Here is a 21,496-nt window from a genome sequence, read left to right on the forward strand (position 1 = left end):
GTTAAGTTACCAACCTGAGGTCATATAGCTAGTAAGAGGCAGAACTAGGATTGGAAGTCAGTTCATCTGAATGTTTGAATACCCTACTCTACCTTCTTTTGGGGGAAAGATCAATGGAGTTGGCCTGGAACAAGAGACCCTCCTGAAATCAATTAGTGACAACAAAGGAGAGTTGTCCAGCTACTGCAGCACATGCTGCAGAACAGAGAACAGAATCAGAGAAGAGTGGAGTTTTTGCCATGCAAGAATGATCGGAGGGGGAGACTTCCACAGTAGCTGTCCATTCACGTGAGCTGGCACGACAACCGCAACAAAGGGGCCCCCATTCCAGCTGATATGCAGCAATAGAGCCTGTTACTTGTGTTTCCTGACTTCTCCGTATGGGCCTGTCAACTCCTATAACCTCAGGTAAAAGAACCCAGTTCGGGGCTTCTCTGGTGGCGCAGTGGTTAAGAATCTGCCTGCCAATGCAGGAGACACGGGTTCAAGCCCTGGTCCGGGAAGATCCCACATGCCGCAGAGTAACTAAGCCCATGCGCCACAACTACTGAGCCTGCGCTCTAGAGCCCGTGAGCCACAACTACTGAAGCCCGTGCACCCTAGAGCCCGTGCTCCGCAACAAGAGAAGCCACCACAATGAGAAGCCTGCAAACCGCAAGGAAGAGTAGCCCCCACTCGCCGCAACTAGAGAAAGAGCCTGCACAGCAACAAAGACCCAACGCAGCCATAAATAAATAAATCTATTAAAAAATGGTAAACTAATTAAAAAAAAAAAAAGAACCCAGTCCGTGTCATCTGTGCCTGACACATACACACTCCCTTAGGCTTAAACCCCCTGCAACACACCCCATCCTAATCTGGCCTGATGGAATGGAGTGGGGAGAGCCTTGGAGCCTTGCAGATCCTGATGCTTGAATTCTAACCACACCCCAGCCTCCAGCTTTACTTCCTCTCCCAACAAGTAACTCTCTCCCCTCTCTCCTCATTGTCTGCCAGCTCCAGGAGAAAACATTGAGGCCTAGGGCTGCTTTCCAACAGGCCCTCAGTATTCTGGGTGTGTATCAACTGTTTCCTGGGGGAACAGCAAGTCAGATGCAGTGTGCAACTCAGAAGGCCATACAAGTATCGGTCTCCAGAATTTCCACTTCCTGGGTCTACCAGGGTCTTGGGGTGGCTGGGGAGTAAAGCCAGAATCTTTTTCCAGGCCTTCACACCTGCAGTTAGCCCACGAGACTCTCTACATGAGACATCAGAGCGCACAGCAGTCCCCATGTCTCTGAGGTTGGCCAGAGTGAAGAGTTGCTGGTAAGAGTCAGTGCGGGAAATGCTGGCAACAAACCATGTAATATGTTTTTAGTGCTCCCATGAAGTCTGGGTACTCTAAGGAACTTGTATTCATGAGCAGCTGGTGCTGTATCTTCAGATGTCACGCATGGTGGGCTGTTCCAAGAAAGATCCAGGAATACAAAAAGCAGGATTTCTTGGCTTCAGTGTCTCTTCCCTTTGATACTCTGTCTTATGGACAATTTGGCAAATAGTCAAATTGCTATCCTGATCTTTCCTACAAAAAACAAAAAAACAAAACTGAAGAAGAAAATCACCTGGTTATTAAAGCATCCCACCATATTCTGCCCTCAGGAAGGCAGTATACAGTAATCAGAAACAGACAAAAAGAAAAAAAATTTGACTAGGAACCTGCATTTTTTACGTAGATCTTCTACTTCCTTCCACCCTCTTCCAGGACCTCCTGCTGTTCTATTTCTTGATCCCCAAATTGTCCCATCTCCAAATCTGTTCCTCCTTTCCATAATCAGTAATATCTAGAAACTGAGTTCCCAAGGCAACCACAAATATTTGCTATCCTTTCTGTTATGTGACTTGCCCTAAAAATAAACTCAAGATATTTTTCCTACCATCAAAATGCTAGGAAGAATGTAAATGGATGTTGGGTTTTTTATGCAGACCTATGAAATAGAGAAGGCACAGTGCTACTTAAGCAAAATTTCTAGGAATACTGTGAAAGTCCTAAAATAGAAGATATTTATAAAAATTGGGCATGTTAGAAGATTATACCATGTATAAAATGGAACAAGCAAAGGAAGGCTTGGGGGAAAAGGATCAGAATAAGCAGATACACATAAGTTACACACACCCAAGTAAGTAGAATTTGTTTTCCTTTTTAGAAAGGGAGTAGCAAAGAGAAGAGTGCACATTTGCTCTGAGGTCTAGTCAAGGTTTAGCCTCTTTTCTTTGAAATGCCCCCTTGATGTGCCAGCCAAGGACCCCCCAAGACCTCCATTTGAAACTGACAGTACTTGAAGCCAATTCACAAACAAGATTTGCTTTCTGTTCTCATGTGACTCCAGGGTGGCTGACCTTTCAGGAATCGTGGATAAAGTCTCCATTTAAGGCTCCAATGTGGTAATGACCCCACTACACAAATCACTGTGAATTAGGGAGGTTCCAAATTAAACGAGGTTCAGCAAATGGCAGTGTCACAATAGCAATAGTGACAGTTATAAAACTTTACATTTTGATGGTCTCAACAACAGTTTGCAAACACATTTACGTCCGCTCTCTTTTCCGATCCTCAGAAAAACTCTCTAGGACACGGAGGATACATAGACACACATACATAAATCCCGTTTTCAGGTATGTAAAAGCTGAGGCTAAATAGCAAGGGAAATTGTCCAATCTGTATGTGGCTGGGAGCACAAAGGCTTCCACACCCAGCCCCGTGTCCTTTTATCTTAGATGTTCTCTATGTCTCCACCTCGCCATTCCCACTATCATCCAAGAATCCTAAAACCAATAGGATTTGTGATACAGAGGACCGGAATTTTAAAAAGCATCCTTAGAGCTATTGTAAATAGAGTTGCAATGAAAAATGTCATGAAGAACCTAGGGGTAAGATGGGAATAAAGACACAGACCTACTAGAGAATGGACTTGAGGATATGGGGAGGGGGAAGGGTAAGCTGTGACAAAGTGAGAGAGAGGCATGGACATATATACACTACCAAACGTAAGGTAGATAGCTAGTGGGAAGCAGCCGCATAGCAAAGGGAGATCAGCTCGGGGCTTTGTGACCGCCTGGAGGGGTGGGATAGGGAGGGTGGGAGGGAGGGAGATGCAAGAGGGAAGAGATATGAGAACATATGTATATGTATAACTGATTCACTTCGTTATAGCGCAGAAACTAACGTACCATTGTAAAGCAATTATACTCCAATAAAGATGTAAAAAAAATAAAAAATTTTAAAAAAGCATCCTTAGAGCTTTCAGGGAATCAATTCAGAAATAGATAAAACAATAGAAAGACTGTGGAGAAACAAACAAACAGGAAGTGTTTAGATGAACTAATGCAGGATGAAGTCAGTAAGGCAACAGGGAAATTCTCTCTCTCTTCCTCCCTGCTCATGACTGTCTGTTTAGGACTTCCCCAAATGGCCCTATAATAACCCTTTCCTCCAATATTGGATAGTCCCTTAAAGTCCTCTGGCTTAAAGTCCTCTGGCTAAACTTCCTGACTGACCAGGAGCAAGTTTCCAATTTTTTCTTGGAACTACCATATTAGTACCAGTCACATTCATGTCCCTACCCCCTTCAGCACATGTTCTTTATATAACGTGGCCTCTGGATCCTTCCCCTTTCTGGACACATCCAGCCACCCAGTTTATCAACATCTCACTTTCAATGTGATGCACAAAGGAAATGTACCACCCATAAAGTGATTTTCAGTTCTTCACTCAATAAATCAACCATAAAGTTGGGGACAAAAAGGGCTGTTGTAGGAGTAAATGAGGTAGTGAAAGTCAAGCACTTAATAGGGGCTGGCACAACCTAAGTCCTTTATAGATCGCTGCAGATCAGTGCCTTCATGGCACTATCTCTGCAGTATTAGCTACACACGTCAGAGCAGTGTGTTTTGAGAAAGACATTAAGAAGCCAGAGGGAAGAAGATCCAAAGAAGAGAAAGAAGCTCCTACTCACTGAACTTCCAGCAGCAATTTGTCCCTCTCTGTTTGCCCCTGCCCAGCTTTGCCCTCCTCTGGTAAAGATATAATTGGTTTTCATCCTGAGGAGCAACCCCACCTAAGTCCTGGAACATACTAGGAACTTTTTCACCTTAGCGGGAGAGCGTCTGAAAAACCATGATTGCTCCCATGCCTGGGGTCAAGTGCCCTGGAAGGACTCTAATCTCCCCTTTGGGAGAATCTGGAAAAACTTCTTTAGCTAAATCCATCCCAAAGTGTATACCAGTCTGTCTGGCTACATTTCATTTCCACTCCAGGACTAGAGTCTGGCCATATATGTTAACCAAATTGGTAGGGGGCTGACTCCCTCTACTGGTTTCAGTCCACTCCTTTCAAGTAGGATCTAAATTCAGTTTCTGATGCCCCCCCGACGATTTGGCTACAGACCAAGAATGTACTCCCCTGATGCCGCTGGAGCTGGACCCCACACCTCAGATCAAAACCCTTAAATATGGCCATGGCCTGGATCAAACATGAGTTTATTCCTCTCCCTTGGACATGATGATCTGAACTAACCAGGGCAACTTCCTTTCACTCTCTCCCATCTGCAGAGCTGCAGGCATATCTCATGTCTACGGATATCCCATTTAGAACACTGACAGGAGGGAAAAAATGTACAAAGAGCAGACATATGAGTTCATAGAGCAAAGCAGTCTATTTAGGATTTAGTATAGGGGCAAATAAGTCTAAAAATAATAATAGACCTAAAAACTTTAATAGTAATTACTGTCTTATAATTTCATCCATTCATTCATCCATTAACTATGCGCTCATTCATATACCCATGCGCACACGGATATGAATCATATTTGATTGCCTGGAATGTGCTTGGTACTGGATATATAAATATGAATAAGACTTAATCACTGCTCGTAAAGAACCATAAAAATTAATACTCAGAATGTCAATGTCATCACCTTGACCTATCAAATACATTTTTTTTTAATGTTTGGTGTGCTCTCTTAAAGAAAAGGGAAAGATGCATTATACCTTAGTAAATTAGATAATTCCATTCAACAATATCAGCTATAATTAGCACGAAGTGTAATGGGTGAGCTTCATTTCTTTAGGTAACAACACTATCAGCCTTGAGTCTGGCATTTCTAGGTCTGCATCTCACCTTTGGCCCTCCTAGTTATACGAGGCATTGCCCTCACTTCCTCACTTCTAATATGGGAATAACAGTAGTTCTCATCTCTTAAGATTACTACAAAGGTCTGGTGAGGTAATGTGTACAAAACATTCAACATGGTGCCTGGAACAACCCTGTTTATGTTGTGCTTTCCTTTTCAAATATGCATATTATACTTTTTATTTATGCACTTTACATTAACAAGATCTTTCCATTTTTCAATATCACCTTAGCACCTCCGTTTGGGGTTAATACTATCCAAGGTCAAGTGCAACTGGCCTGGAAAAGGAAATCCTAAGAAGTTAAAATAGTAACTAACATAGAGTCCCCCACCCCCAACCCTTCACTAGACACTTCCGTCCCCAACACCCTCCCTGTCCCTTACGCGAACCAAGCCTCTTCCCGATGCAGGGCCTTGGCATATGCTGTTTCCTTTTCCTGCTGTATGTTCCCCTTGCCACATCCTCCCCCAGTTTCTGCCTTCTCATTTCTTAGATCTTAACTTCACCTCACTTAATCGTACCTAACTTTTGTTGGGTGCCTGCTGTCCTCCTGACACTGTAATGAGTGCTTTCATGGGCTTTCTTATTCAGTCCTGGCAACAAACCCTGAGCCTCTACCCTCACAGAGGTTTTCAGCAATAATCAGGTGACCTGTGGAGACAGGACTCAGATGCAGACTCTGTGTCCCACCTCCCTGCCCCTACTCACCTGTACCCCCTCACCTCCCTGCACCCTCTACCTCTTCACCTCTCAGCTCCATGACCCCACCTCCCTACACCCCCAGCTGCCTGCATCTCTCACCTCACTGAATCCCCACCTCCCCTCACTCCTCACCTCCCTGCATCCCCATCTCCCTGATCTCCCACCTCCCCACACCCAACAAAAAAAAACCCATAACACTAATCAAAAGCAGCCCAGAAATTAAACTTTGTGAGAAACTTATCAAAACTATCACCTACTAGGAAAAGATGCACATGAAACTTCCCAGGCTAAAACTAAACCAATGGCAAGACACAAACAAACGTATGGACACCAAGCGGGGAAAGTGGCAGGGGAGGGTAGTGGTGGGATGAACTGGGAGATTGGGATTGACATATACAGGCTAATATGTATAAAACAGATAACTAATAAGAACCTGCTGTATAAAAAAACTTTTTTTAATTGCTATAAATAAATAAATATAAATAAAATAAGACTATCCCACTCAAGGCTCAGTGTTTCAAAGCACATCTGGAGTCTGCATTAAGTTACAGATACTACACTTAAAGTGAGACCTTGACAGCTAGGAGCTGATCCAAAGCCTTACAAAATGTTAGCCAACTGGAGCTTGACAAAAGAGTGAAATATAGTAGGAGAGACTAGGCCTCTTCAGGCTGGGGAATGGCAGACACAGAGGAGGCATGACAGTAACCTTTCAAATATCTAAGGGACTATCCTATGGAGGGGCATTTAGATTTGGTCCATATCTCTATGGCCCAGAGGACAGAAATAGTGCTAATGTCAGAGGAAAAATGCAGGGAAGGAGAAATGTTTCAGTTAAACATTAGAATGATCAGATCTTTCTAACAGCTGTCTAACATAGTAAGACAACTGTCTCTGGGTATTGCGGGGAAGTAAAATATAGGAGGGTAAGAAGAAACTTTAAGGATTCAATAGAGAATCCAACTTGATTGAGAAGCTGGACTGTGGATGTGGCTGGTCCATGATGACTTTTTCAGACATCCATGGTAAGAAAAATAAAACAATAATATACTCTCTAAGACCCATTAACTATAAAATGAGGATAATAATAATATCAACCGGATAGAATTGTGTGAAGATAATAATAATATGTAAAAAAAAGTCTTCAACATGGAAGACAGAAATGAAAACAAACAACAAAAAGAGGAAACAGAAGAAAGCTTCAATTTCTAGCCTCAGAGAAATAAGAAAATATTACATCTATGAGACCAAAAGTGTGTACAGTTTTGTTTAAAGAGATCAGAAAATAAAAACAAGCTTTTACAAATTTAAACTATAATAACTGAAATAAGAAATTTTAACAAATGGTTCAAAGATAAAGTTGAGGAAATATCCTAGAAGGTAGAGCCATCTGTCAGAGTAAAGAGAGAAAACAAATGAAATGAAAATTATTACCACAAGAGAGACATCTGACTAATAGGCCTTCTAGAAAGAGAGAACAGAGAAAATCGTGGGCAGGAAATTATCAAAGAAACCATATGAGAAAATTTCCCAGAACTGAAAGATCTGAGTTGCCAGACGGGAGGGGCTGAATGCCTAACACAATGGATGAAAAACACACATCAAAGTACATCAGCATAAATTTTAGTACGTAAGGGATAAAAAAAGATCCTAAATGCTTCCTGGAAACAGAGGGTGGGGTGGGAGGAACAAGTGATATAAAAATAATTGGGAATAAGAATAGCATTGAACTTCAAAATTCTGATACACAAAGGCCTCAACATTTTTCCTCCAATGCACCTTTTCTCAGGAAGTTACTGAAGGGTATGCTCCACCCAAATGAGGTAGTGAACATAGAAAGAGGAAGAGATATAATACAAACTGAGAATCAACACAGGAGAGAGGTCAAGGGAAGCCCAGCAAGATAACTCTGCAGCTGGCCAGGAGAGCAGCCAGCTTAGACTAGAACAGGACAACAGATTCAGAAAGGAGGTTTTAAAAAAGGACAGACAGGGGGACTTCCCTGGTGGCGCAGTGGTTAAGAATCTGCCTGCCAATGCAGGGGACACGGGCTCAAGCCCTGCTCCGGTAAGATACCACATGCCATGGAGCAACTAAGCCCGTGGGCCACAACTACTGAGCCTGCACTCTAGAGCCCGCGTGCCGCAACTACTGAGCCCAGGCACCGCAACTACTGAGCCCGCATGCTGCAACTGCTGAAGCCCACTTGCCTAGAGCCCATGCTCCACAATGAGAGAAGTCACCGCAATGAGAAGCCTGTGCACCACAACGAAGAGTAGCCCCTGCTCGCCACAACTAGAGAAAGCCCGCACACAGCAACAAAGACCCAACACAGCCAAAAATAATAAATGGATTTGCCTTAAAAAATAAATTAAATAAATAAATAAAAATAATAAATAAATTTTAAAAAAAGGACAGACAGGAAAAGAAGGGGGACAAAAAAGAAAAGATTACTATGTAGGAAATTATATCAAAGGGTTTGCAAAAAAAATTACTATTAGAGACATAGATGAAGAAATGAGACCTTATTAACACCAGCAAAAATGAAAAGTTGTAAAGGAAAGGAAATCTAAGGCACAAACAATACTTACCTAGACATGCTAAGGTAAATATTGGATACTGATTTAACCCAAAATTGTGATATCACTATATAGAGGTGGTATGGAGAGGACAACCCTGAGGGAATGTAAGAAAGCAAAGTACTCAGCTACCACAATAGAAAGCAACAGATAACATCTAAATTAGCAGAGGAAGCACAAATGGCAAAAGAAATCCTAAAAAGATGTAAAGGGCTACTCTGGAGAATAGGGTTTAAGGGTGAGGGGAGGGTAGAAAGTGATGGGATGGGTGACTGCAGTTCTTTGCTATGATTATTAAACTTGACTTTTAATTATATGCATGTATTACTTTGGTAAAAATTGATATTGACTTTTTAAAAAGAAAAATCCTGCCAGTCCATCAAATTTAAAAATTCCTGGGCTTCCCTGGTGGCGCAGTGGTTGAGAATCTGCCTGCCAATGCAGGGGACACGGGTTCCAGCCCTGGTCTGGGAAGATCCCACATGCCACGGAGCAACTGGGCCCGTGAGCCACAACTACTGAGCCTGCGTGTCTGGAGCCTGTGCTCCACAACAAGAGAGGCCGCGATAGTGAGAGGCCCGCGCACCACGATGAAGAGTGGCCCCTGCTCACCGCAACTAGAGAAAGCCCTCGCACAGAAACGAAGACCCAACACAGCCAAAAATAAATAAATTTATTTTTTAAAAAAATTCCTGTAGCCACTGAACTAGGCGGTTATCAAGGCCTGTTCTGCTTTGAGACTTATTTGATTTCCTCATGTCCTCTAGTGGATCTATTGTTCTTTGCTGGGAAACTTCATTTACAAGGCAGGCAAAGGAGCATCGTTGCCAACCTTACTATACCCATATGTTAAGAGTTTAACAGTTTTCAGTTTTGTAAACACATGTTCTTTTTTAATCCAACATAATTTCCTCATTTCACTTTCATTCTTATTTTCACCTGCTTCTGCTATTTGAAATTCAAGTGTATTTCTTACCTGCTTAATTTTTTACTAGTCAATTAGTTACTTTTCATTTAACGTTAAAAGTTTTCCATGACAGATTTTTTTATGATTGCAAAATATTATATGCTTACTGTTAAAAATTTGGAAAATACAGAAAAGTATAAAAGAGGAAAATAAAATTCACTCTTTTGATCACCCATAAATAGTCCTTTTAATATTTCACTATATATCTTGCCAGTCTTCCTCCTGTGTATATTTCATGTCTACATTTATTAAATATTTTAACAAAATGGGTCTTGATTGTTCAACTTTATAACTTGTTTTTCTCCCAACAGTGCTTTTTATCTCTTGTCCTTGGAAATTCTTTCACAACATCATTTAATTATTTGGTTGTTTCACCTAGACATATACATTACTTCAGGTTATTTATAGTTGTTCACCATTACAAACAATGCTCTAATAAATATCCTTGAAGGCACATCTATGCACACATCCAGGCTGCTTTACTTAGGGTGAGTTTTCATAGTAGATGTTCTGGGTCAGAGTGTACACATTTTTAAGGCTTTGAATAATTATAGCCACATTTCCCTCTAAAAAAGTTTACCCATTGCCAACAATCTCGCCAACAATTTGGGCCACCTCTTCAACAACAATGGACATTTTTTTAAAAAAAACAAAAAACTTTGCCTTTTGATATGTGAGAAACACAGCCCTGGTTGGGTGTTCAGGGGTCAGTGGCAGACCTTCTGGAATCTATCTTGGGGATATTCTGAGATGTGTAACTGGTATGTTTTCTATAGCATATTTTTGACATCTAGGATCATTTTACATATTAGGATGAATCATAAGAAATTGCCAATACTTGACAATTTTTGACTGTACAAAACTGTCAGTTTCAAAAGCTTCAACCTAATAAATATATTTGTAAATTGGGGAAGGTCTTATAGGCTAAGAATTGGCCAAATCGCCATTGCCTTTTAAAAGTTTCTCAGTTATGGAAGAGCCACCAGTACAACTTGCTCCAACGTGTAGGCCTTGCTGTGTTTCTACCAACTGGTTGGATGGGTTGGGGTGAGTCAAAGTGAACCACAACTCGGGTAGGAGGGGGACTCAATCACTGGAGTCCACTGAAAGGTGGCCTTCCTATCGAGAAGCACTACTGTGAAGCAGGATTTTGGAAAGAAAGTATATAAACAGTAAGGGCAAAAAGAAGTCAGAGAAACCTCAGGAACACTTCATGTGTATGAGGAAATGTCTAGTGGGTATGGCTCTTGACTAATAAAGAAATATTTATCACCCTAAAGGGGAAAGGTATCTGAGGAGCACCATCGTCTCTCATGAACAAAGGTGTCTCTAACTGTTCAGAGTTCACGCCCACAGATGAATTAGAGGACTAGTTTGGCATGAGTGGGAGCCACACAGTTGGCAGGAAAAATTTATATGTCATCAAGGTCTAACGGTTCCTGCAGGACATCACTAAGAAGAAGCTGAAATGTAACAGGAAGCATGGTGTCAAGGAAAAGGGTCTCTCAAAAGACAGGGAGCTGGACTCCAAAACACACTCAGCCACTGACCAGCTGAGTAACTTGGGCATACTCCTTCCTAACTCAGGACGTCAGTGTTTCTGTCACTCAGATACTGCTGTAATTTGGAGAACAATTTAGAAATTCTACTTTTAGGAATTTATCCTAAAGACATCTTCAAAGACATGCACTGAGATTGATCCACAACAGTTTTTATAATAGTAAAATATTTGGAAATTTCCTAAGTATTCCATAAAAGGTAATCGTTAAATAAGTACATGGTATATGTTCAAATGATGGAATACTATATGCAGTCATTAAAAATCATACGGTAAAAGCCATTTGATTGTCATGACAAATTATGTAGTAAAATAGAAGATTACAATCAGTATGAAAAACATGGCTCCAAATTTTTTAAAAATTAATAATAAACAATAAAAAGTAGGAGAAAGAAGAGAGCAAGAAAAGGACATGACAAAGAAGTATGAACAGTGAGCTTACAGAGAATTTTTATTTTCTTACTTGTTCTTTATGTATCCCAAATTTCCTGTAATAAACTTGAATTATTTGTGTAATTTTAAAAGACAGCAATGTAATTAATTCTGTTTTAATGAAGAGATTTGAGAATACTCAAGTCCCTTCCAGCACTAACATTCACTGAGTCTTTTTAAAATGCCAAATGCAGAAATATCTAGACCATGTTTGAATTGTGATTTCCTACTCCTACCCTGCCCTTATCCTCTCTTAAAGTGAAAAGTCCTCCAAATCACTGGATTTTGCAAACAGATATACCACATGAAACCATAAGGCAGTTCTGGAAAGTGTAACAGTGACTAGGAGCCTGGGGTTTGGGCTATCTTCACAGTCTGAATCCTGGAGTGAGCTCACTGAGAAAGACACATTTGTAAAAGAACACACTTCCTAGCCCTGTAGGGCCTCTGGCTTTTCTTTCAGAGAAAATGTCTGCAATCTGGATGGTCTATCAGCACCAGGGGTTATGCCTTCCTATAAAAGTTTCCATTCCTAAAAATCTTTACAGAGAACTGATGCTAGAGACTGTAAATAGGATACACAGGACAGGAACAGGCTATTTCTAGCTAAAGTGAACATTTGCTGTATTGTCTGCCAAGAATCCATTTCCCCTTCTTCTGGTACTAGGACTCTGAATTTCCTTTGAGGAACCATGCCTCCCTCACACTCAACCATGTTCTTCAGGTACCACTGATTTCTCCTTAGTTCAGGGAGGAAGGAGGGGGAGAGGAGAAGCAGTAGGATGAACTCCAGTGAGAATTTTGTTCCCAGCACTCCACCAAACAGGCTCTTACCGAGATCACCATGGACCTCCACTGTGCTAAATGCAATGGTCAATTCTCAGTTTCACCTTATTTGACCCATGAGCAGCATTAGATCCAGCCAACCACTTCCTCCTCTTAACACTTTCTTTACCTGGATCTCAGGACAACATACTCTCCTAGTTTATCCCCTCCTCCCACCCCAACACACACACACACACACACACACACACACACACTCTCTCTCCCTCTCTCTCTCTCTCTCTCTCTCTCTCTCTCTCTCTCTCTTTCTCAGTCTTGTTGGATGATTTCTCCTCTTGTCCCCAACCATTAAATTTGTAGCATCCCAAGGCTCAGTCCTTGGAATTTCTTTTCTATCTACATTCACTCCTTTGGTGCTCTCATCCAGTCTCGTTGCATTTAAGTCCAGTCTCACTGAGTTTAAACACCACCTAATGACCCAAATTTGTATCTCCAGCACAGTCTTCTCCCCTGAACTCCAGACTTGTATATTCATCTGCTTAATTCAAAATCTCCATGTCAAATAGGCACTTCTTTTCTTTTTTCTTTTTTTCTTTTTTTTTTGGCCACGCTGCGCAGCATGCAGGATCTTAGTTCCCTGACCAGGGATCGAATCTGCGCCCCCTGCAGTGGAAGTGGGGAGTCTTAACCACTGGACCACCAGGGAAATCCCCAAACAGGCATTTCTTATCAAAGGCATCTCAAACTTAAAACATCCAAAACTGAGATCCTGAGCTTCCCACTCAAACATGTTCCTCCTACTTCAGCTTTCCACTTCAGCTCAAGGCCACTCCATCCTTCTCGTTTTGGGAAGGCCCAAAACCTTGGAAACAAATTTCCTTCTCTCTTTGTTTTCCATCCGGATCCAGTCAGGAAATACTATTGGCTCTGCCTTCAAAATCCAATCACTTCTTGGGAGAGTTCCTAAGAGGGTGGAGTAGGAAGCTTATATCTTCTCATAGGCACACCAAAATTACAACTATTTACAGAGCAACTATTGATGAGAAAGACCAGAACCTACCAGAAAAGATATAAAGAAGGAACTACAATGAGATGGGCAGGAGGGGCAGAGGCACAGTACAGTCAAGACCCATATCCCCAGGTGGGTGACCCCCCAAAGGAAAGAATAATTACAATTGCAGAGGTTCTCCCCAAAAAGCGAGGGTCTGAGCCCCACATGGGGCACCTCAGCCCTAGGGTCCTGCACAAGGAAGTCGAGTCCCCAGAACGTTTGGCTTTGAAGGCCAATGGGACATACTTTTGGGAGACCCAGAGAGCTATGGGAAACGGAGACTCCATTCTTAAAGGGCTCACACAAAATCTCACATGCTCCAGGAACCAGGGCAGAAGCAGTCATCTGAAAGGAACCTGGCTCAGACCCACCTGATGATCTTGGAGAGTCTCCCAGAGAGGCAGGAGGCAACTGGAGCTCACCCTGGGGGCACAGGCACTGGCAGCAGGCATTTTTTGGAGCTCGTTCTACTGTGTGGACACAGGTGCTAGCAAGCTCCATTTTGGAATCCTCTCTTTACCTTATTAGTCTTGGGACCTAGCCCCAGCCCCGCTCACCAGCCAGTAAGCACCAGTACTGGGATGCCTCGGGCCAAGCAACTAGCCAGGCCGGGACACAGCCCCACCCACAGCAGGCAGGCTGCCTTAAGATTCCCTGAGCCCAGAGCCATCCCTGGACACAGCCCTGTCCACAGAGGGCCCAGAACCTAGCCTCACACACCAGTGTGCAGGCACCAGCCCCAGGACACCCCGGGCCCTGGCCCCACCCACCAGCGGGCAGACACCAGCCCCAGGACAACCGCAGCCCTGCATCCTGCCATGGAAGGACCCAGCCCACCACCAGCAGGTAGGCACCAACCCCAGGACCTACTGGGCCCCAGCTCTGCCCACCAGCAGATCAACACCAGCTCTGAGGCAAGTTGAGCCCCTCAGCCAGCCACACTGAGATGGGGCCTCACTTACCAGCAGGCCAACACAAACTCCAGTACATCCCAGATCGTGCAGCCAGCTGTGCCAGGAACTGGCCCCACCCACCAGCAGTCCAACACCTGTGCTTGGACCCCTGGGCTCTGGAGCCAGAGACTCTAGGACCCGGCTCTGCCCACCAGTGGGCCAGCAGCAGCCCTGGGACTCCCTGAGATCCAGCCCCACCCACGAGCAGGCTGACACCAGCTTCAGGACCCCCAGGGCCCTGTAGCCAGAGACCTTGAGACATGGGTCCACCCACCAGTGGGCCAACATTATCCCTGGGATCCCCTGGGCTCTAGCCCCACCCACCATCAGATCAACACCAGCTCTGAGATACCTTGAATTACTCAGCCAGCTGCCCCAGGTTCAGCTCTACTCACCAGCAGGCCAGCACCAGCTTTAGGGCACCCCAGAACCCACAGCTAGCCATGTCAAGAACAAGCTCCACCCACCACCAGGCCAACACTAGATTAGGGAACCCTGACGCCACAACCACCACCCCAGAACCTGGCTCTGCCCACCAGTGAGCCAGCGCTAGCCTTGAGACCCCTGGGGTTCTTCAGGCAGCTGCCTCGTGACCCAACCCCAGCAACCAGCAGCTAGCAGCCCCCACACAAGGCAGGACCTGGCAACCAAACAGACTGGGGGCCAGCCACACCTACCAGACCATCCACAGCAGTCAGCCTGCCGCAACAGAAGGACTCAGCCCACATGGGAGCACCCCTAGAGCATATAGCTTTGGTGACCAGAGGGGAGTGTGCTGCTGGGACTCATAGGACATCTGCTACAAAAGGTCACTTCTCTAAGGTTGGGAAATATAACCAACCTGCCAGAAACATAGAAATAAAAACAGCAACTTAGGCAAAATGAGGTGACAGAGGAACATGTTCCAAAGGAAGAAACAAGATAAAATCCCAGAAGAAAAACTAAGTGAAGTGGAGATAAGCAACCTATCCAATAAAGAATTCAAGGTAATGATTATAAAGATCAAAGAACTCAGGAGAAGAATGGATGAACAGAGTGAGAAGTTAGAAGTTTTTAACAGAGAGAAAATAAAAATAAGAACCAAACAGAGATGAAGAATACAATAACTGAAATGAAAAATACACTACAAGGAATCAACAACAGACTAAATGATATAGAGGAATGGATCAGCGAACCAGAAGACAGAGTAGAGGAAATCACTGATGCTAAACAGAAAAAGGAATAAAAAGAAATGAGGAAAGTTTAAGAGACCTCTAAGATTATATCAAGCATAATCAGCTGGCTTTTCAGCAGAAACTCTGCAGGCCAGAAGACAGTGGCACAATATATTTAAAGTAATGAAAGGGAAAAACTTACAACCAAGAATACTCTACTCAGCAAGGCTTTTGCTCAGATTTAATGGAGAGATCAAAAGTTTCATAGACAAGCAAAAACTAAGAGTTCAGGGCCACCAAACCAGTTTTACAAGAAATGTTAAAGGGACTTCTCTAAGACAGAAGAAAAGGCCACAACTAAAGACATGAAAATTACAAAAGGAAAAAGCTCATCAGTAAAGGCAAATATACAGTAAAGGTAGTAAGTCAACCACATACAAAGCTAGTAGAAAAGTTCTAAGACAAAAGTGGTAAAATCATCTATATCTGCAATAAGCAGTTAAGGGATACACAAAAGAGAAATATGTAAAATATGTTGTCAAAAATAGTAATCATGCTCAACATTGTTAATCATCAGAGAAATGCAAATCAAAACCACAACAAGATACTACCTCACACCTGTTAGAATGGCTATCATCAAAAAGAACACAACTAACAAATGTTGGCGAGGATGTGGAGAAAAGGAACCCTTGTACAGTGTTGTTGGGAATATAAGTTGGTGCAGCCACTACAGAACAATATGAAGGTTCCTCAAAAAACTAAAAATAGAACTACCATATGATCCAGCAATTCCACTCCTGTGTATATATCCAAAGAAAACAAAAACACAAATTCAAGAAAAAGATACATGCACCCCCATTGGTCACAGCAGCATTATTTACAACAGCCAAGATATGGAAGCAACCTAAGTGTCCATCAACAGATGAATGGATAAAGAACATGTGGTATATATATACAATGGAATACTACTCAGCCATAAAAAAGAATGAAATTTTGCCATTTGTAACAACATAGATGGGTATTATGCTTAGTGAAATAAGTCAGACAGAGAAAGACAAATACCGTATGTTATCACTTATATGTGGAATCTAAAAAATAAAACGAATGAATGTAACAAAACAGAAACAGACTCACAGACATAGAGAAAAAACTAGTGGTTACCAGTGGGGAGAGGGAAGGGGGAGGAGCAAGATAGGGGCAGGGCATTAAGAGATACAAACTACTACGTATAAAATAAATAAGCTACAAGGATATATTGTACAGCACAGGGAATATAGCCCATATTTTATAATAACTTTAAATAGAGTATAATCTATAAAAATTTTGAATCACTGTGCTATATACTCAAAAGTAATATAATATCGTAAATCAACTCTACCTCTATCTTTAAAAATCCAATCACTTCTCACAACTTCTACTGCTACCACCTAGGACTAGACACAATCATTTCTTACTGGTATTATTGAAGTAGTTTCCCAACTGATCTCTCTCTTCTACCCTTGCCCCCTTTCCGTCTATTCTCCACATAGTAGCCACGGGGAGCCTATCAAAATGTGAACTGGATCCAGTCACTACTCTGCTCAAAACCCACAGTGGTTTCCCATTTCACTATAAGGAAAGCCAAAGGTTAACAATGGCCTGCAAGACCCTAGACAGTCGGTTTAGTTCAAATTCACCTCTCAGCTCTCACCTCCTGCATTTTTTTTCCCTTTTTTTTTGGCCGCACAGCATGTGGGATCTTATTTCCTGACCAGGAATCGAACCCACACCCCCTGCATTTGAAGCATGGAGCCTTAACCGCTGGACCGCCAGGGAAGTCCCTCAGCTCTCACCTCCTTGTCACCTCTCTTCAACTCAGCCACACTGGCTTCTTTGCTCTTCCTTAAACACTTAATTTCTCTGCAGGACTTTGTATTTGCTGGCCTCGCCACCTGGAACATTCTTCCCAGAGAGTGCCACATGCTGGCCTGCTTTACCTCTTTAAGGTCTTTCTTCCCAATCACCTTCTATTTTACCACCCTATGTAAAATTGTAACCTCCCAATACTTCTCAACCCCCTTTCCTGCTTTGATTTTTTCTTAGTACTTATCACTAACATACCATACGTCTTACTTTTTTTTTTTTGATGATTACCTGTCTGCCCTCACCCCACCTTTCCACCCAGAACATAAACCCTGTGAAGTTAAGGATTTTGTTTTCCTTTCCACTGTATCCTCAGTGCCTAGAACAGTGCTTGACATATACTCTTTGCTCAATAAATATTTGTTAATGAATGAGTCCATCTCCCTTCCATTGGCTCTTTTGGGGTTTTTTTGGCCGCACTGCGCAGCTTGCAGGATCTTAAGTTTCCTGACCAGGGATTGAACCTGGGTCTGGCGGTGAAAGCACAGAGTCCTGAACCACTGGACCGCCAGGGAGTCCCCCCTGTTGGCTCTTATCCTTCAAACATCATCAAGTCCACTCTAGTCTGCAACATTCTTCCCTTGATCCAACTCATCCCTCACGTCAGCTCTCTCTTTCCCTCCATCACCTCACTTCTTGAGTTATCTAATAAGCTCATTGTTCCTACTTTCTGCTAACTTCTGCTGTTTAACCTCTTAATATTCTACTAAGTCTGTTTTCACCAAGGATATTTATAAGCTCCAAATTCTCAAACCCAATCACCACATCTCTCCCACTATAAAATGTACCATTAGAGTTTTAAGGGTTTTTGCTGGAGGGATTAAGGGTCTGTGGGTAGGAAATATTATAAAGTGCATCCCAATTCCCAAAAACATTACACTGTGGGGCAGGGGTGGGAGGTGCTCGAAGAATAGAAAATACGATACCTCTTCTCATTCTCCTTCTTGTCTAATCTGCAGCTTTGGCACTTCTTCTAGAAACTTTGGTCTCAAAACACACTCTCCCGGGCTTCCCTGGTGGCCCAGTGGTTGGGAGTCCGCCTGTCGGTGCAGGGGACATGGGTTCGTGCCCCGGTCCGGGAAGATCCCACATGCCGCGGAGTGGCTGGGCCCGTGAGCCATGGCCGCTGAGCCTGCGCGTCCTGAGCCTGTGCTCCACAACGGGAGAGGCCACAACAGTGAGAGGCCCGCGTACCGCAAAAAAAGAACAAAAAAAAAAAAACAAAAAAAAACCACACTCTCCCTTGGCTACTGGGTTCAGACTCTCCTTGGCTTTCTCTTACCTTTTTAGGTTTTCTTTCTGAATCTCTCTTCTTAAGGCATTTCTTTTCCCATCCCTTTATTGTTGGTGTTTCCTTGGGTTCCATTCTTTATCTCTTCTGTTTTCATTCCCTATACTTTCTTTTCTTTTTTTGTTTTTAGTATAATTGTTGTTTTATTTTTTAACATCTTTATTGGAGTATAATTGATTTACAATGTTGTGTTAGTTTCTGCTGTATAACAATCATCCCCTATACTTTCCAGGGTAACTCATACTTTAAATGCTCATATTTTCAACTATTGACTCCATGCTCCAACTCTAACTCCCATTATCTCTTGATTTTGGCCAGACCTCTCCAAGCTCTACATCCACATTTCCAGCAACCAACAGAATATCTCTGCCTTGATATCTTATAAGCATCTCTTATTTAGCATGTGCCAGGATAAACTTATTATCTCCCTCCTCCCCTGCCAAATCCACTCTCCCTCCCTTATTCCCAGTCTTATTCATAAATATTAATCCAATCATCTAAAGCTAAACTTGAGAATAAATCTTAACATCTCCTCCTCCTTCCTTCCCAACAAACCACCTAGCCCTCTACCTCAAACTCTACCTCATAAATATTGTTTAAATCCAGCTCCTCTCATCCATCCCTCTCCCCCACCCACCCACCATCAATGCCTTAGTGCAGGTCCCCATCATCTCTCACCCACTGGACTATTGCAAAAGCCCAATACTAGTTTCTTCCCATTGCTCACCAACTTCTTGGTTCATTCCTGCCCGAGTGATCTCACAGAGCCAAGTCTTAGGACCACTAAGTATGATGACAGCATAAGTGAAAATACTTTGCCACACTGTCCCACATTCTTGTGAAAATCTATATCTGTATCCTAAAAGAAATGATATTTTTTCCTCAAATGAAACGTCAGTGCATTAGCATTAAGAAATGACACTAATGGCCAGCATCACCTCTTCTGAGACAAGGCAGCATGAGGGAGGCAAGTAAGCAGAGGCCTCAGCTGGCCCACCTAACACTCATTAACTTGGGATCAACAAAAGCGCACTGTGGGAGAAGAGAAGCATGGTGTGACAGGAGGGGCACAGGAAACACTTTGGGAAGTCCCGGGTTTGTTGTTTTGTCTTGCTTTGTTTTGCTTGTTTGTGTGTTTATTTTTGCCTCTGTGAACTGATAAGCTCACTCTACCATGAGTATAAAGAGACTTAGAACTGATCTCCAACCAAAGACATTACTTGGGCAAGGTGCTAAGCAGTGGCGCAGGAGCTCACTCCGCAGTTTAATGAAGATTTGCTCTCAGTGGGAAAGGGGCAAAGGCAAGAAAATGGGCCCAGAGAAGGGTCCTTCCTGAATGCCTTTATGTCTCTGGACAAAAATACTGACAGAATCCTGAGAGCCCTAGCCTCTCTATCCTCTGAAACATGACTCTATGGCAACAGGACTGTTGCCTTCTTTCCTGGATCCCAGTGAGCTTTCTTGGGTAGAGGACTGAGATGTCTTCCCACACATAGAAGGGGATGTTGCATTTGGTGATTGCATTATTCTAGGATCCCAACGGAATCTAAGGGAGCAAAGGGTAGACCAGGCATTCCCCATCTCTAACAGTGAACTGGGATGAATCTCCCCTAGTGCTTCCTTAAATTCTTTTTAGAATAAGATGAAAAACACATAACATTCATTTGTGCACCCCTACAGAAGGTATCTCTTTTCTTTCAAGGATAAGGCCTTAGATTAAATAAATCTTGCAATAAGTAGAAAGAATGGTAGAGGAAAAGCTTGCTTCCAAAATAGATATGATGCAGGAAAGAGAGGGAAATCTTTATTTATTTTTTGGTTAGATATAAGAGGATGTTGGTCTGAGAAGAGAACAGATTAGGATAAAAGATTTCATGGAAACTAAAAATACTGCAGCTGAATGAAAGTTTATACTACAAATAATTAAGGAAAACTGAATCAGTGATGTAGAGAATATTAGGAAAATATTGTCAGAATACAAAGGAAAATAAAGAAAGGAAAGGAAAGAAAGAAGGAAGAAAGGAGAGAGAGAGGGAAAGAAAGAGTGAGACAGAGAGAGAGAGAGAGAGAGAGAGAGAGAGAGAGAGAGAGGGAGGGAGGGAGGGAAGAAAGGGAGAGATAAACGGATGGAGTAAGTTCAGAGATAAGAGATCCAAATAATAGGTCCCTGAAGAAGAAAAGCAAGCAAACAGAGTAGGAGCACTGATTAAAGTTATGAAAAGAGAAATCCTTCTTGCCCCTAAAGAAGTCCTGAATTTGGAAATCAAAAGGGTTTACCACATTCTAAGCAAAATCAATGAAAGGAAGTCTATACTCAGTTGTCTCACTGTGAAAATGTCAGGAATAGAGAACAGAAAAATGTTCAGGCTGAAAAAGTGTCCTCAAAGTACTTCACAGCATCAAACTTCTCAAGACAATGCGAGCATATTTCCAATTACTTGAGGGGGATAAGCTATCTATATTTAGACAAGTTGTCACTCTCTTACCACGCTGATGCCCTTTCTAAAAAATTACTTTCATATGCACCAGATCATTTTGACAGGAACAAAAATTAAGAACTCAAAAATGGGGCAAGTCATAGTGAGAAAAGAACTATATTAAAGTTAATTAAATTCATGCTAACGGGTACAGGTTTTCCTCTTGTGGTGATAAAATGTTCTAAAATTGATTGTAGTGATGGCCGCACGATTCTGTGACTATGTTTAAAAACAATGAATTGTAAACTTTAAGCAGGTTAATTATATGGTATGTGAATTATATCTCAAAATAATAGTAAGATCAACAACTATGGGTTCAAATCTCAACCTCAGCACTTACCAATTGAGAGACTTTAGGTAGGTCACTTAACTACTCATTCCTTGGTTTCTCATTTGTAAGACAGGGACAGTATCAACTTCAAACAGTTGTTTGAGAACTGAGTTAACATCTGTAAGTTGACTGGAACAACACGTGGC

The 21,496-nt window shown here is 42.5% G+C and overlaps 1 protein-coding gene across 4 annotated transcripts in view; it reads right to left on the reverse strand.

Annotated features, from left to right (window-relative positions):
* Window positions 1-21,496, reverse strand: part of ENTPD1 (ectonucleoside triphosphate diphosphohydrolase 1) — an 88,547-nt gene that overhangs the window by 59,590 nt on the left and 7,461 nt on the right. Inside the window, exon 1 of one of the 4 annotated variants that reach the window (XM_060034404.1) lies at window positions 1,340-1,452. The exons of the other annotated variants lie outside the window; for them this stretch is intronic. The gene's annotated coding sequence lies outside the window, so the exon portion shown is untranslated. Of the gene's footprint in view, window positions 1-1,339; window positions 1,453-21,496 lie in introns of those variants that run through there. 4 annotated transcript variants of the gene reach the window in all.

This window comes from Delphinus delphis, chromosome 16 (assembly GCF_949987515.2).
Source record: "Delphinus delphis chromosome 16, mDelDel1.2, whole genome shotgun sequence".
Taxonomy (NCBI): Eukaryota; Metazoa; Chordata; class Mammalia; order Artiodactyla; family Delphinidae; genus Delphinus; species Delphinus delphis.